This window comes from Arctopsyche grandis, chromosome 1, assembly GCF_051622035.1.
Source record: "Arctopsyche grandis isolate Sample6627 chromosome 1, ASM5162203v2, whole genome shotgun sequence".
Taxonomy (NCBI): Eukaryota; Metazoa; Arthropoda; class Insecta; order Trichoptera; family Hydropsychidae; genus Arctopsyche; species Arctopsyche grandis.
In genome coordinates this window covers 42,623,530-42,640,936 of record NC_135355.1, presented here as the reverse complement: position 1 = coordinate 42,640,936, position 17,407 = coordinate 42,623,530, and positions in this window count along the sequence as shown.

Genomic DNA, 17,407 nt, shown 5'->3' with positions numbered 1-17,407 from the left:
CACATAACCTTACCTAACCTAGCCTTACTTTTACCGAAATCAAAGAATTCGACATTGCAGAAATGTAAAAAAATCTTGCATACCTCACCAAACCTAACCCAACCTAACCATCACCAAATTCAAAGAATTTAAGATTGTCAGATTTACACAAAATTTGCTTAACTCACCAAACCTAACCCAACCTAGCCTAACTTTCCCCGAAATCAAAGAATTCGACATTGCAAAATTATACACAAAACTCGATTATCTCACCATACCTAACCCAACCTAGCCTAACTATCACCGAAATCAAAGAATTCGACATTGCAGAAATGTAAAAAAAACTCGCATACCTCACCAAACCTAACCCAACCTAACCTAACCATCACCGAAATCAAAGAATTCGACATTGCAATATTATACACAAAACTCGCTTATCTCACCAAACCTAACCCAACCTAGGCTAACTATTACCAAAATCAAAGAATTCGACATTGCAAAAATATACACAATACTCGCTTACCTCAACAAAACTAACCCAACCTAGCATAACGATCACGTAAATCAAAGAATTCGACATTGCAAAAATATACACAAAACTCGCCTACCTCACCACACCTAACCCACCCCAGCCTAACTATCACCGAAATCAAAGAATTCGACATTGCAAAAATATACACAAAACTCGCTTTCCTCAACAAACCTAACCCAACCTAGCCTAACTATTACCGAAATCGAAGAATTCGACATTGCAGAAATGTAAAAAAAACTCGCATACCTCACCAAACCTAACCCAACCTAACCTCACCATCACCGAAATTGAAGAATTTGTGATTGTAAGATTTACACAAAATTTGCTTAACTCACCAAACCTAACCCAACCTAGCCTAACTTTCCCCGAAATCAAAGAAATCGACATTGCAAATATATACACAAAACTCGCTTACCTCACCAAACCTAACCCAACCTAGCCTTACTATCACCGAAATCAAAGAATTCGACATTGCAAAATTATACACAAAACTCGATTATCTCACCATACCTAACCCAACCTAGCCTAACTATCACCGAAATCAAAGAATTCGACATTGCAGAAATGTAAAAAAAACTCGCATACCTCACCAAACCTAACCGAACCTAACCTAACCATCACCGAAATCAAAGAATTCGACATTGCAAAAATATACACAATACTCGCTTACCTCACAAAAACTAACCCAACCTAGCCTAACTTTTACCGAAATAAAAGAATTCGACATATCAGAAATGTAAGAAAAACTCGGATACCTCACCAAACCTAACCCAACCTAACCTAACCATCACCGAAATCAAAGAATTTGAGATTGTAAGATTTACACAATACTCGCTTACCTCACAAAAACCAACCCAACCTAGCATAACTATCACCGAAATCAAAGAATTCGACATTGCAAAAATATACACAACCTCGCTTTCCTCACCAAACCTAACCCAACCTAGCCTAACTTTTACCGAAATAAAAGAATTCGACATATCAGAAATGTAAAAAAAACTCGCATACCTCACCAAACCTAACCCAACCTAACCTTACCATCACCGAAATCAAAGAATTTGAGATTGTAAGATTTACACAAAATTTGCTAAACTCACCAAACCTAACCCAACCTAGCCTAACTATCACCGAAATCAAAGAATTCGACATTGCAAAAATATACACAAAACTCGCTTTCCTCACCAAACTTAACCCAACCTAGCCTAACTTTTACCGAAATCTAGGAATTCGACACTGCAGAAATATAACAAAAACTCGCATAACTCACCAAATCTAACCAAACCTTACCTAACCATCACCGAAATCAAAGAATTTGAGATTGTGGGATTTACACAAAAGTCACTAACCTCACCAAACCTAACCCACCCTAGCCGAACTATTACCGAAATCAAAGAATTCGAGATTGTTAGATTTACACAAAAGTCGCTTACCTCACCAAACCTAACCCACCCTAGCCTAACTATCACCGAAATCAAGGAATTCGACATTGCAAAAATATACACAAAACTCGCTTAGCTCACCAACTCTAACCCAACCTAGCCTCACTATCACCGAAATCAAAGAAATTGACATTGCAGAAATGTAAAAAAAACTCGCATACCTCACCAAACCTAACCCAACCTAACCTAACCATCACCGGAATCAAAGATTTTGAAATTGTTAGATTTACACAAAATTTGCTAAACTCACCAAACCTAACCCTTCTAGCCTAACTATCACCGAGATCAAAGAATTCGAGATTGTTAGATTTACACAAAAGTCGCTAACCTCACCAAACCTAACCCACCCTAGCCTAACTATCACCGAAATCAAGGAATTCGACAATGCAAAAATATACACAAACCTCGCTTACCTCACCAAACCTAACCCAACCTAGCCTAACTATCACCGAAATCAAAGAAATTGACATTGCAAAAATATACACAAAACTCGCTTTCCTCACCAAACCTAACCCAACCTAGCCTAACTTTTACCGAAATAAAAGAATTCGACATATCAGAAATGTAAAAAAAACTCGCATACCTCACCAAACCTAACCCAACCTAACCTAACCATCACCGAAATCAAAGAATTTGAGATTGTAAGATTTACACAAAATTTGCTAAACTCACCAAACCTAACCCAACCTAGCCTAACTATCACCGAAATCAAAGAATTCGACATTGCAAAAATATACACAAAACTCGCTTTCCTCACCAAACCTAACCCAACCTAGCCTAACTTTTACCGAAATCAAGGAATTCGACACTGCAGAAATATAACAAAAACTCGCATAACTCACCAAATCTAACCAAACCTTACCTAACCATCACCGAAATCAAAGAATTTGAGATTGTGGGATTTACACAAAAGTCACTAACCTCACCAAACCTAACCCACCCTAGCCGAACTATTACCGAAATCAAAGAATTCGAGATTGTTAGATTTACACAAAAGTCGCTTACCTCACCAAACCTAACCCACCCTAGCCTAACTATCACCGAAATCAAGGAATTCGACATTGCAAAAATATACACAAAACTCGCTTAGCTCACCAACTCTAACCCAACCTAGCCTCACTATCACCGAAATCAAAGAAATTGACATTGCAGAAATGTAAAAAAAACTCGCATACCTCACCAAACCTAACCCAACCTAACCTAACCATCACCGGAATCAAAGATTTTGAGATTGTTAGATTTACACAAAATTTGCTAAACTAACCAAACCTAACCCTTCTAGCCTAACTATCACCGAAATCAAAGAATTCGACATTGCAAAAATATACACAAAACTCGCTTTCCTCACCAAACCTAACCCAACCTAGCCTAACTTTTACCGAAATCAAGGAATTCGACACTGCAGAAATATAACAAAAACTCGCATAACTCACCAAATCTAACCCAACCTTACCTAACCATCACTGAAATCAAAGAATTTGAGATTGTGGGATTTACATAAAAATTACTTACCTCACCAAACCTAACCCACCCTAGCATAACTATCACCGAAATCAAAGAATTCGAGATTGTTGGATTTACACAAAAGTCGCTAACCTCACCAAACCTAACCCACCCTAGCCTAACTATCACCGAAATCAAGGAATTCGACATTGCAAAAATATACACAAAACTCGCTTACCATACCAACCCTAACCCAACCTAACCTAACTATCACCGAAATCAAAGAAATTGACATTGCAGAAATGTAAAAAAAACTCGCATACCTCACCAAACCTAACCCAACCTAACCTAACCATCACCGGAATAAAAGATTTTGAGATTGTTAGATTTACACAAAATTTGCTAAACTCACCAAACCTAACCCTTCTAGCCTAACTATCACCGAGATCAAAGAATTCGAGATTGTTAGATTTACACAAAAGTCGCTAACCTCACCAAACCTAACCCACCCTAGCCTAACTATCACCGAAATCAAGGAATTCGACAATGCAAAAATATACACAAACCTCGCTTACCTCACCAAACCTAACCCAACCTAGCCTAACTATCACCGAAATCAAAGAAATTGACATTGCAAAAATATACACAAAACTCGCTTTCCTCACCAAACCTAACCCAACCTAGCCTAACTTTTACCGAAATAAAAGAATTCGACATATCAGAAATGTAAAAAAAACTCGCATACCTCACCAAACCTAACCCAACCTAACCTAACCATCACCGAAATCAAAGAATTTGAGATTGTAAGATTTACACAAAATTTGCTAAACTCACCAAACCTAACCCAACCTAGCCTAACTTTCCCCGAAATCAAAGAAATCGACATTGCAAATATATACACAAAACTCGCTTACCTCACCAAACCTAACCCAACCTAGCCTTACTATCACCGAAATCAAAGAATTCGACATTGCAAAATTATACACAAAACTCGATTATCTCACCATACCTAACCCAACCTAGCCTAACTATCACCGAAATCAAAGAATTCGACATTGCAGAAATGTAAAAAAAACTCGCATACCTCACCAAACCTAACCGAACCTAACCTAACCATCACCGAAATCAAAGAATTCGACATTGCAAAAATATACACAATACTCGCTTACCTCACAAAAACTAACCCAACCTAGCCTAACTTTTACCGAAATAAAAGAATTCGACATATCAGAAATGTAAGAAAAACTCGGATACCTCACCAAACCTAACCCAACCTAACCTAACCATCACCGAAATCAAAGAATTTGAGATTGTAAGATTTACACAATACTCGCTTACCTCACAAAAACCAACCCAACCTAGCATAACTATCACCGAAATCAAAGAATTCGACATTGCAAAAATATACACAACCTCGCTTTCCTCACCAAACCTAACCCAACCTAGCCTTACTTTTACCGAAATAAAAGAATTCGACATATCAGAAATGTAAAAAAAACTCGCATACCTCACCAAACCTAACCCAACCTAACCTTACCATCACCGAAATCAAAGAATTTGAGATTGTAAGATTTACACAAAATTTGCTAAACTCACCAAACCTAACCCAACCTAGCCTAACTATCACCGAAATCAAAGAATTCGACATTGCAAAAATATACACAAAACTCGCTTTCCTCACCAAACTTAACCCAACCTAGCCTAACTTTTACCGAAATCTAGGAATTCGACACTGCAGAAATATAACAAAAACTCGCATAACTCACCAAATCTAACCAAACCTTACCTAACCATCACCGAAATCAAAGAATTTGAGATTGTGGGATTTACACAAAAGTCACTAACCTCACCAAACCTAACCCACCCTAGCCGAACTATTACCGAAATCAAAGAATTCGAGATTGTTAGATTTACACAAAAGTCGCTTACCTCACCAAACCTAACCCACCCTAGCCTAACTATCACCGAAATCAAGGAATTCGACATTGCAAAAATATACACAAAACTCGCTTAGCTCACCAACTCTAACCCAACCTAGCCTCACTATCACCGAAATCAAAGAAATTGACATTGCAGAAATGTAAAAAAAACTCGCATACCTCACCAAACCTAACCCAACCTAACCTAACCATCACCGGAATCAAAGATTTTGAAATTGTTAGATTTACACAAAATTTGCTAAACTCACCAAACCTAACCCTTCTAGCCTAACTATCACCGAGATCAAAGAATTCGAGATTGTTAGATTTACACAAAAGTCGCTAACCTCACCAAACCTAACCCACCCTAGCCTAACTATCACCGAAATCAAGGAATTCGACAATGCAAAAATATACACAAACCTCGCTTACCTCACCAAACCTAACCCAACCTAGCCTAACTATCACCGAAATCAAAGAAATTGACATTGCAAAAATATACACAAAACTCGCTTTCCTCACCAAACCTAACCCAACCTAGCCTAACTTTTACCGAAATAAAAGAATTCGACATATCAGAAATGTAAAAAAAACTCGCATACCTCACCAAACCTAACCCAACCTAACCTAACCATCACCGAAATCAAAGAATTTGAGATTGTAAGATTTACACAAAATTTGCTAAACTCACCAAACCTAACCCAACCTAGCCTAACTATCACCGAAATCAAAGAATTCGACATTGCAAAAATATACACAAAACTCGCTTTCCTCACCAAACCTAACCCAACCTAGCCTAACTTTTACCGAAATCAAGGAATTCGACACTGCAGAAATATAACAAAAACTCGCATAACTCACCAAATCTAACCAAACCTTACCTAACCATCACCGAAATCAAAGAATTTGAGATTGTGGGATTTACACAAAAGTCACTAACCTCACCAAACCTAACCCACCCTAGCCGAACTATTACCGAAATCAAAGAATTCGAGATTGTTAGATTTACACAAAAGTCGCTTACCTCACCAAACCTAACCCACCCTAGCCTAACTATCACCGAAATCAAGGAATTCGACATTGCAAAAATATACACAAAACTCGCTTAGCTCACCAACTCTAACCCAACCTAGCCTCACTATCACCGAAATCAAAGAAATTGACATTGCAGAAATGTAAAAAAAACTCGCATACCTCACCAAACCTAACCCAACCTAACCTAACCATCACCGGAATCAAAGATTTTGAGATTGTTAGATTTACACAAAATTTGCTAAACTCACCAAACCTAACCCTTCTAGCCTAACTATCACCGAAATCAAAGAATTCGACATTGCAAAAATATACACAAAACTCGCTTTCCTCACCAAACCTAACCCACCCTAGCCTAACTATCACCGAAATCAAGGAATTCGACATTGCAAAAATATACACAAAACTCGCTTAGCTCACCAACTCTAACCCAACCTAGCCTCACTATCACCGAAATCAAAGAAATTGACATTGCAGAAATGTAAAAAAAACTCGCATACCTCACCAAACCTAACCCAACCTAACCTAACCATCACCGAAATCAAAGAATTTGAGATTGTAAGATTTACACAAAATTTGCTAAACTCACCAAACCTAACCCAACCTAGCCTAACTTTCCCCGAAATCAAAGAAATCGACATTGCAAATATATACACAAAACTCGCTTACCTCACCAAACCTAACCCAACCTAGCCTTACTATCACCGAAATCAAAGAATTCGACATTGCAAAATTATACACAAAACTCGATTATCTCACCATACCTAACCCAACCTAGCCTAACTATCACCGAAATCAAAGAATTCGACATTGCAGAAATGTAAAAAAAACTCGCATACCTCACCAAACCTAACCGAACCTAACCTAACCATCACCGAAATCAAAGAATTCGACATTGCAAAAATATACACAATACTCGCTTACCTCACAAAAACTAACCCAACCTAGCCTAACTTTTACCGAAATAAAAGAATTCGACATATCAGAAATGTAAGAAAAACTCGGATACCTCACCAAACCTAACCCAACCTAACCTAACCATCACCGAAATCAAAGAATTTGAGATTGTAAGATTTACACAATACTCGCTTACCTCACAAAAACCAACCCAACCTAGCATAACTATCACCGAAATCAAAGAATTCGACATTGCAAAAATATACACAACCTCGCTTTCCTCACCAAACCTAACCCAACCTAGCCTTACTTTTACCGAAATAAAAGAATTCGACATATCAGAAATGTAAAAAAAACTCGCATACCTCACCAAACCTAACCCAACCTAACCTTACCATCACCGAAATCAAAGAATTTGAGATTGTAAGATTTACACAAAATTTGCTAAACTCACCAAACCTAACCCAACCTAGCCTAACTATCACCGAAATCAAAGAATTCGACATTGCAAAAATATACACAAAACTCGCTTTCCTCACCAAACTTAACCCAACCTAGCCTAACTTTTACCGAAATCTAGGAATTCGACACTGCAGAAATATAACAAAAACTCGCATAACTCACCAAATCTAACCAAACCTTACCTAACCATCACCGAAATCAAAGAATTTGAGATTGTGGGATTTACACAAAAGTCACTAACCTCACCAAACCTAACCCACCCTAGCCGAACTATTACCGAAATCAAAGAATTCGAGATTGTTAGATTTACACAAAAGTCGCTTACCTCACCAAACCTAACCCACCCTAGCCTAACTATCACCGAAATCAAGGAATTCGACATTGCAAAAATATACACAAAACTCGCTTAGCTCACCAACTCTAACCCAACCTAGCCTCACTATCACCGAAATCAAAGAAATTGACATTGCAGAAATGTAAAAAAAACTCGCATACCTCACCAAACCTAACCCAACCTAACCTAACCATCACCGGAATCAAAGATTTTGAAATTGTTAGATTTACACAAAATTTGCTAAACTCACCAAACCTAACCCTTCTAGCCTAACTATCACCGAGATCAAAGAATTCGAGATTGTTAGATTTACACAAAAGTCGCTAACCTCACCAAACCTAACCCACCCTAGCCTAACTATCACCGAAATCAAGGAATTCGACAATGCAAAAATATACACAAACCTCGCTTACCTCACCAAACCTAACCCAACCTAGCCTAACTATCACCGAAATCAAAGAAATTGACATTGCAAAAATATACACAAAACTCGCTTTCCTCACCAAACCTAACCCAACCTAGCCTAACTTTTACCGAAATAAAAGAATTCGACATATCAGAAATGTAAAAAAAACTCGCATACCTCACCAAACCTAACCCAACCTAACCTAACCATCACCGAAATCAAAGAATTTGAGATTGTAAGATTTACACAAAATTTGCTAAACTCACCAAACCTAACCCAACCTAGCCTAACTATCACCGAAATCAAAGAATTCGACATTGCAAAAATATACACAAAACTCGCTTTCCTCACCAAACCTAACCCAACCTAGCCTAACTTTTACCGAAATCAAGGAATTCGACACTGCAGAAATATAACAAAAACTCGCATAACTCACCAAATCTAACCAAACCTTACCTAACCATCACCGAAATCAAAGAATTTGAGATTGTGGGATTTACACAAAAGTCACTAACCTCACCAAACCTAACCCACCCTAGCCGAACTATTACCGAAATCAAAGAATTCGAGATTGTTAGATTTACACAAAAGTCGCTTACCTCACCAAACCTAACCCACCCTAGCCTAACTATCACCGAAATCAAGGAATTCGACATTGCAAAAATATACACAAAACTCGCTTAGCTCACCAACTCTAACCCAACCTAGCCTCACTATCACCGAAATCAAAGAAATTGACATTGCAGAAATGTAAAAAAAACTCGCATACCTCACCAAACCTAACCCAACCTAACCTAACCATCACCGGAATCAAAGATTTTGAGATTGTTAGATTTACACAAAATTTGCTAAACTCACCAAACCTAACCCTTCTAGCCTAACTATCACCGAAATCAAAGAATTCGACATTGCAAAAATATACACAAAACTCGCTTTCCTCACCAAACCTAACCCAACCTAGCCTAACTTTTACCGAAATCAAGGAATTCGACACTGCAGAAATATAACAAAAACTCGCATAACTCACCAAATCTAACCCAACCTTACCTAACCATCACTGAAATCAAAGAATTTGAGATTGTGGGATTTACATAAAAATTACTTACCTCACCAAACCTAACCCACCCTAGCATAACTATCACCGAAATCAAAGAATTCGAGATTGTTAGATTTACACAAAAGTCGCTAACCTCACCAAACCTAACCCACCCTAGCCTTACTATCACCGAAATCAAGGAATTCGACATTGCAAAAATATACACAAAACTCGCTTACCATACCAACCCTAACCCAACCTAACCTAACTATCACCGAAATCAAAGAAATTGACATTGCAGAAATGTAAAAAAAACTCGCATACCTCACCAAACCTAACCCAACCTAACCTAACCATCACCGGAATAAAAGATTTTGAGATTGTTAGATTTACACAAAATTTGCTAAACTCACCAAACCTAACCCTTCTAGCCTAACTATCACCGAGATCAAAGAATTCGAGATTGTTAGATTTACACAAAAGTCGCTAACCTCACCAAACCTAACCCACCCTAGCCTAACTATCACCGAAATCAAGGAATTCGACAATGCAAAAATATACACAAACCTCGCTTACCTCACCAAACCTAACCCAACCTAGCCTAACTATCACCGAAATCAAAGAAATTGACATTGCAAAAATATACACAAAACTCGCTTTCCTCACCAAACCTAACCCAACCTAGCCTAACTTTTACCGAAATAAAAGAATTCGACATATCAGAAATGTAAAAAAAACTCGCATACCTCACCAAACCTAACCCAACCTAACCTAACCATCACCGAAATCAAAGAATTTGAGATTGTAAGATTTACACAAAATTTGCTAAACTCACCAAACCTAACCCAACCTAGCCTAACTATCACCGAAATCAAAGAATTCGACATTGCAAAAATATACACAAAACTCGCTTTCCTCACCAAACCTAACCCAACCTAGCCTAACTTTTACCGAAATCAAGGAATTCGACACTGCAGAAATATAACAAAAACTCGCATAACTCACCAAATCTAACCCAACCTTACCTAACCATCACTAAAATCAAAGAATTTGAGATTGTGGGATTTACATAAAAATTACTTACCTCACCAAACCTAACCCACCCTAGCATAACTATCACCGAAATCAAAGAATTCGAGATTGTTAGATTTACACAAAAGTCGCTAACCTCACCAAACCTAACCCACCCTAGCCTAACTATCACCGAAATCAAGGAATTCGACATTGCAAAAATATACACAAAACTCGCTTACCATACCAACCCTAACCCAACCTAACCTAACTATCACCGAAATCAAAGAAATTGACATTGCAGAAATGTAAAAAAAACTCGCATACCTCACCAAACCTAACCCAACCTAACCTAACCATCACCGGAATCAAAGATTTTGAGATTGTTAGATTTACACAAAATTTGCTAAACTCACCAAACCTAACCCTTCTAGCCTAACTATCACCGAGATCAAAGAATTCGAGATTGTTAGATTTACACAAAAGTCGCTAACCTCACCAAACCTAACCCACCCTAGCCTAACTATCACCGAAATCAAGGAATTCGACATTGCAAAAATATACACAAACCTCGCTTACCTCACCAAACTTAACCCAACCTAGCCTAACTATCACCGAAATCAAAGAAATTGACATTGCAAAAATATACACAAAACTCGCTTTCCTCACCAAACCTAACCCAACCTAGCCTAACTTTTACCGAAATAAAAGAATTCGACATATCAGAAATGTAAAAAAAACTCGCATACCTCACCAAACCTAACCCAACCTAACCTAACCATCACCGAAATCAAAGAATTTGAGATTGTAAGATTTACACAAAATTTGCTAAACTCACCAAACCTAACCCAACCTAGCCTAACTATCACCGAAATCAAAGAATTCGACATTGCAAAAATATACACAAAACTCGCTTTCCTCACCAAACCTAACCCAACCTAGCCTAACTTTTACCGAAATCAAGGAATTCGACACTGCAGAAATATAACAAAAACTCGCATAACTCACCAAATCTAACCAAACCTTACCTAACCATCACCGAAATCAAAGAATTTGAGATTGTGGGATTTACACAAAAGTCACTTACCTCACCAAACCTAACCCACCCTAGCATAACTATCACCGAAATCAAAGAATTCGAGATTGTTAGATTTACACAAAAGTCGCTAACCTCACCAAACCTAACCCACCCTAGCCTAACTATCACCGAAATCAAGGAATTCGACATTGCAAAAATATACACAAAACTCGCTTACCATACCAACCCTAACCCAACCTAACCTAACTATCACCGAAATCAAAGAAATTGACATTGCAGAAATGTAAAAAAAACTCGCATACCTCACCAAACCTAACCCAACCTAACCTAACCATCACCGAAATCAAAGAATTTGAGATTGTAAGATTTACACAAAATTTGCTAAACTCACCAAACCTAACCCAACCTAGCCTAACTATCACCGAAATCAAAGAATTCGACATTGCAAAAATATACACAAAACTCGCTTTCCTCACCAAACCTAACCCAACCTAGCCTAACTTTTACCGAAATAAAAGAATTCGACATATCAGAAATGTAAAAAAAACTCGCATACCTCACCAAACCTAACCCAACCTAACCTAACCATCACCGAAATCAAAGAATTTGAGATTGTAAGATTTACACAAAATTTGCTAAACTCACCAAACCTAACCCAACCTAGCCTAACTATCACCGAAATCAAAGAATTCGACATTGCAAAAATATACACAAAACTCGCTTTCCTCACCAAACCTAACCCAACCTAGCCTAACTTTTACCGAAATCAAGGAATTCGACACTGCAGAAATATAACAAAAACTCGCATAACTCACCAAATCTAACCCAACCTTACCTAACCATCACTGAAATCAAAGAATTTGAGATTGTGGGATTTACATAAAAATTACTTACCTCACCAAACCTAACCCACCCTAGCATAACTATCACCGAAATCAAAGAATTCGAGATTGTTAGATTTACACAAAAGTCGCTAACCTCACCAAACCTAACCCACCCTAGCCTAACTATCACCGAAATCAAGGAATTCGACATTGCAAAAATATACACAAAACTCGCTTACCATACCAACCCTAACCCAACCTAACCTAACTATCACCGAAATCAAAGAAATTGACATTGCAGAAATGTAAAAAAAACTCGCATACCTCACCAAACCTAACCCAACCTAACCTAACCATCACCGGAATCAAAGATTTTGAGATTGTTAGATTTACACAAAATTTGCTAAACTCACCAAACCTAACCCTTCTAGCCTAACTATCACCGAGATCAAAGAATTCGAGATTGTTAGATTTACACAAAAGTCGCTTACCTCACCAAACCTAACCCACCCTAGCCTAACTATCACCGAAATCAAGGAATTCGACATTGCAAAAATATACACAAACCTCGCTTACCTCACCAAACCTAACCCAACCTAGCCTAACTATCACCGAAATCAAAGAAATTGACATTGCAAAAATATACACAAAACTCGCTTTCCTCACCAAACCTAACCCAACCCAGCCTAACTTTTACCGAAATAAAAGAATTCGACATATCAGAAATTTAAAAAAAACTCGCATACCTCACCAAACCTAACCCAACCTAACCTAACCATCACCGAAATCAAAGAATTTGAGATTGTAAGATTTACACAAAATTTGCTAAACTCACCAAACCTAACCCAACCTAGCCTAACTATCACCGAAATCAAAGAATTCGACATTGCAAAAATATACACAAAACTCGCTTTCCTCACCAAACCTAACCCAACCTAGCCTAACTTTTACCGAAATCAAGGAATTCGACACTGCAGAAATATAACAAAAACTCGCATAACTCACCAAATCTAACCAAACCTTACCTAACCATCACCGAAATCAAAGAATTTGAGATTGTGGGATTTACACAAAAGTCACTTACCTCACCAAACCTAACCCACCCTAGCATAACTATCACCGAAATCAAAGAATTCGAGATTGTTAGATTTACACAAAAGTCGCTAACCTCACCAAACCTAACCCACCCTAGCCTAACTATCACCGAAATCAAGGAATTCGACATTGCAAAAATATACACAAAACTCGCTTACCATACCAACCCTAACCCAACCTAACCTAACTATCACCGAAATCAAAGAAATTGACATTGCAGAAATGTAAAAAAAACTCGCATACCTCACCAAACCTAACCCAACCTAACCTAACCATCACCGGAATCAAAGATTTTGAGATTGTTAGATTTACACAAAATTTGCTAAACTCACCAAACCTAACCCTTCTAGCCTAACTATCACCGAGATCAAAGAATTCGAGATTGTTAGATTTACACAAAAGTCGCTAACCTCACCAAACCTAACCCACCCTAGCCTAACTATCACCGAAATCAAGGAATTCGACATTGCAAAAATATACACAAACCTCGCTTACCTCACCAAACCTAACCCAACCTAGCCTTACTATCACCGAAATCAAAGAAATTGACATTGCAAAAATATACACAAAACTCGCTTTCCTCACCAAACCTAACCCAACCTAGCCTAACTTTTACCGAAATAAAAGAATTCGACATATCAGAAATGTAAAAAAAACTCGCATACCTCACCAAACCTAACCCAACCTAACCTAACCATCACCGAAATCAAAGAATTTGAGATTGTAAGATTTACACAAAATTTGCTAAACTCACCAAACCTAACCCAACCTAGCCTAACTATCACCGAAATCAAAGAATTCGACATTGCAAAAATATACACAAAACTCGCTTTCCTCACCAAACCTAACCCAACCTAGCCTAACTTTTACCGAAATCAAGGAATTCGACACTGCAGAAATATAACAAAAACTCGCATAACTCACCAAATCTAACCAAACCTAACCTAACCATCACCGAAATCAAAGAATTTGAGATTGTGGGATTTACACAAAAGTCACTTACCTCACCAAACCTAACCCACCCTAGCATAACTATCACCGAAATCAAAGAATTCGAGATTGTTAGATTTACACAAAAGTCGCTAACCTCACCAAACCTAACCCACCCTAGCCTAACTATCACCGAAATCAAGGAATTCGACATTGCAAAAATATACACAAAACTCGCTTACCATACCAACCCTAACCCAACCTAACCTAACTATCACCGAAATCAAAGAAATTGACATTGCAGAAATGTAAAAAAAACTCGCATACCTCACCAAACCTAACCCAACCTAACCTAACCATCACCGGAATCAAAGATTTTGAGATTGTTAGATTTACACAAAATTTGCTAAACTCACCAAACCTAACCCTTCTAGCCTAACTATCACCGAGATCAAAGAATTCGAGATTGTTAGATTTACACAAAAGTCGCTAACCTCACCAAACCTAACCCACCCTAGCCTAACCATCACCGAAATCAAAGAATTCGACATTGCAAAAATATACACAATACTCGCTTACCTCACAAAAACTAACCCAACCTAGCATAACTATCACCGAAATCAAAGAATTCGACATTGCAAAAATATACACAACCTGGCTTTCCTCACCAAACCTAACCCAACCTAGCCTTACTTTTACCGAAATAAAAGAATTCGAAATTGCAAACATGTAAAAAAAACTCGCATACCTCACCAAACCTAACCCAACCTAACCTAACCATCACCGAAATCAAAGAATTTGAGATTGTAAGATTTACACAAAATTTGCTAAACTCACCAAACCTAACCCAACCTAGCCTAACTATCACCGAAATCAAAGAATTCGACATTGCAAAAATATACACAAAACTCGCTTTCCTCACCAAACCTAACCCAACCTAGCCTAACTTTTACCGAAATAAAAGAATTCGACATATCAGAAATGTAAAAAAAACTCGCATACCTCACCAAACCTAACCCAACCTAACCTAACCATCACCGAAATCAAAGAATTTGAGATTGTAAGATTTACACAAAATTTGCTAAACTCACCAAACCTAACCCAACCTAGCCTAACTATCACCGAAATCAAAGAATTCGACATTGCAAAAATATACACAAAACTCGCTTTCCTCACCAAACCTAACCCAACCTAGCCTAACTTTTACCGAAATCAAGGAATTCGACACTGCAGAAATATAACAAAAACTCGCATAACTCACCAAATCTAACCCAACCTTACCTAACCATCACTGAAATCAAAGAATTTGAGATTGTGGGATTTACATAAAAATTACTTACCTCACCAAACCTAACCCACCCTAGCATAACTATCACCGAAATCAAAGAATTCGAGATTGTTAGATTTACACAAAAGTCGCTAACCTCACCAAACCTAACCCACCCTAGCCTAACTATCACCGAAATCAAGGAATTCGACATTGCAAAAATATACACAAAACTCGCTTACCATACCAACCCTAACCCAACCTAACCTAACTATCACCGAAATCAAAGAAATTGACATTGCAGAAATGTAAAAAAAACTCGCATACCTCACCAAACCTAACCCAACCTAACCTAACCATCACCGGAATCAAAGATTTTGAGATTGTTAGATTTACACAAAATTTGCTAAACTCACCAAACCTAACCCTTCTAGCCTAACTATCACCGAGATCAAAGAATTCGAGATTGTTAGATTTACACAAAAGTCGCTTACCTCACCAAACCTAACCCACCCTAGCCTAACTATCACCGAAATCAAGGAATTCGACATTGCAAAAATATACACAAACCTCGCTTACCTCACCAAACCTAACCCAACCTAGCCTAACTATCACCGAAATCAAAGAAATTGACATTGCAAAAATATACACAAAACTCGCTTTCCTCACCAAACCTAACCCAACCTAGCCTAACTTTTACCGAAATAAAAGAATTCGACATATCAGAAATGTAAAAAAAACTCGCATACCTCACCAAACCTAACCCAACCTAACCTAACCATCACCGAAATCAAAGAATTTGAGATTGTAAGATTTACACAAAATTTGCTAAACTCACCAAACCTAACCCAACCTAGCCTAACTATCACCGAAATCAAAGAATTCGACATTGCAAAAATATACACAAAACTCGCTTTCCTCACCAAACCTAACCCAACCTAGCCTAACTTTTACCGAAATCAAGGAATTCGACACTGCAGAAATATAACAAAAACTCGCATAACTCACCAAATCTAACCAAACCTTACCTAACCATCACCGAAATCAAAGAATTTGAGATTGTGGGATTTACACAAAAGTCACTTACCTCACCAAACCTAACCCACCCTAGCATAACTATCACCGAAATCAAAGAATTCGAGATTGTTAGATTTACACAAAAGTCGCTAACCTCACCAAACCTAACCCACCCTAGCCTAACTATCACCGAAATCAAGGAATTCGACATTGCAAAAATATACACAAAACTCGCTTACCATACCAACCCTAACCCAACCTAACCTAACTATCACCGAAATCAAAGAAATTGACATTGCAGAAATGTAAAAAAAACTCGCATACCTCACCAAACCTAACCCAACCTAACCTAACCATCACCGGAATCAAAGATTTTGAGATTGTTAGATTTACACAAAATTTGCTAAACTCACCAAACCTAACCCTTCTAGCCTAACTATCACCGAGATCAAAGAATTCGAGATTGTTAGATTTACACAAAAGTCGCTAACCTCACCAAACCTAACCCACCCTAGCCTAACTATCACCGAAATCAAAGAATTCGACATTGCAAAAATATACACAATACTCGCTTACCTCACAAAAACTAACCCAACCTAGCATAACTATCACCGAAATCAAAGAATTCGACATTGCAAAAATATACACAACCTGGCTTTCCTCACCAAACCTAACCCAACCTAGCCTTACTTTTACCGAAATAAAAGAATTCGACATTGCAAAAATGTAAAAAAAACTCGCATAC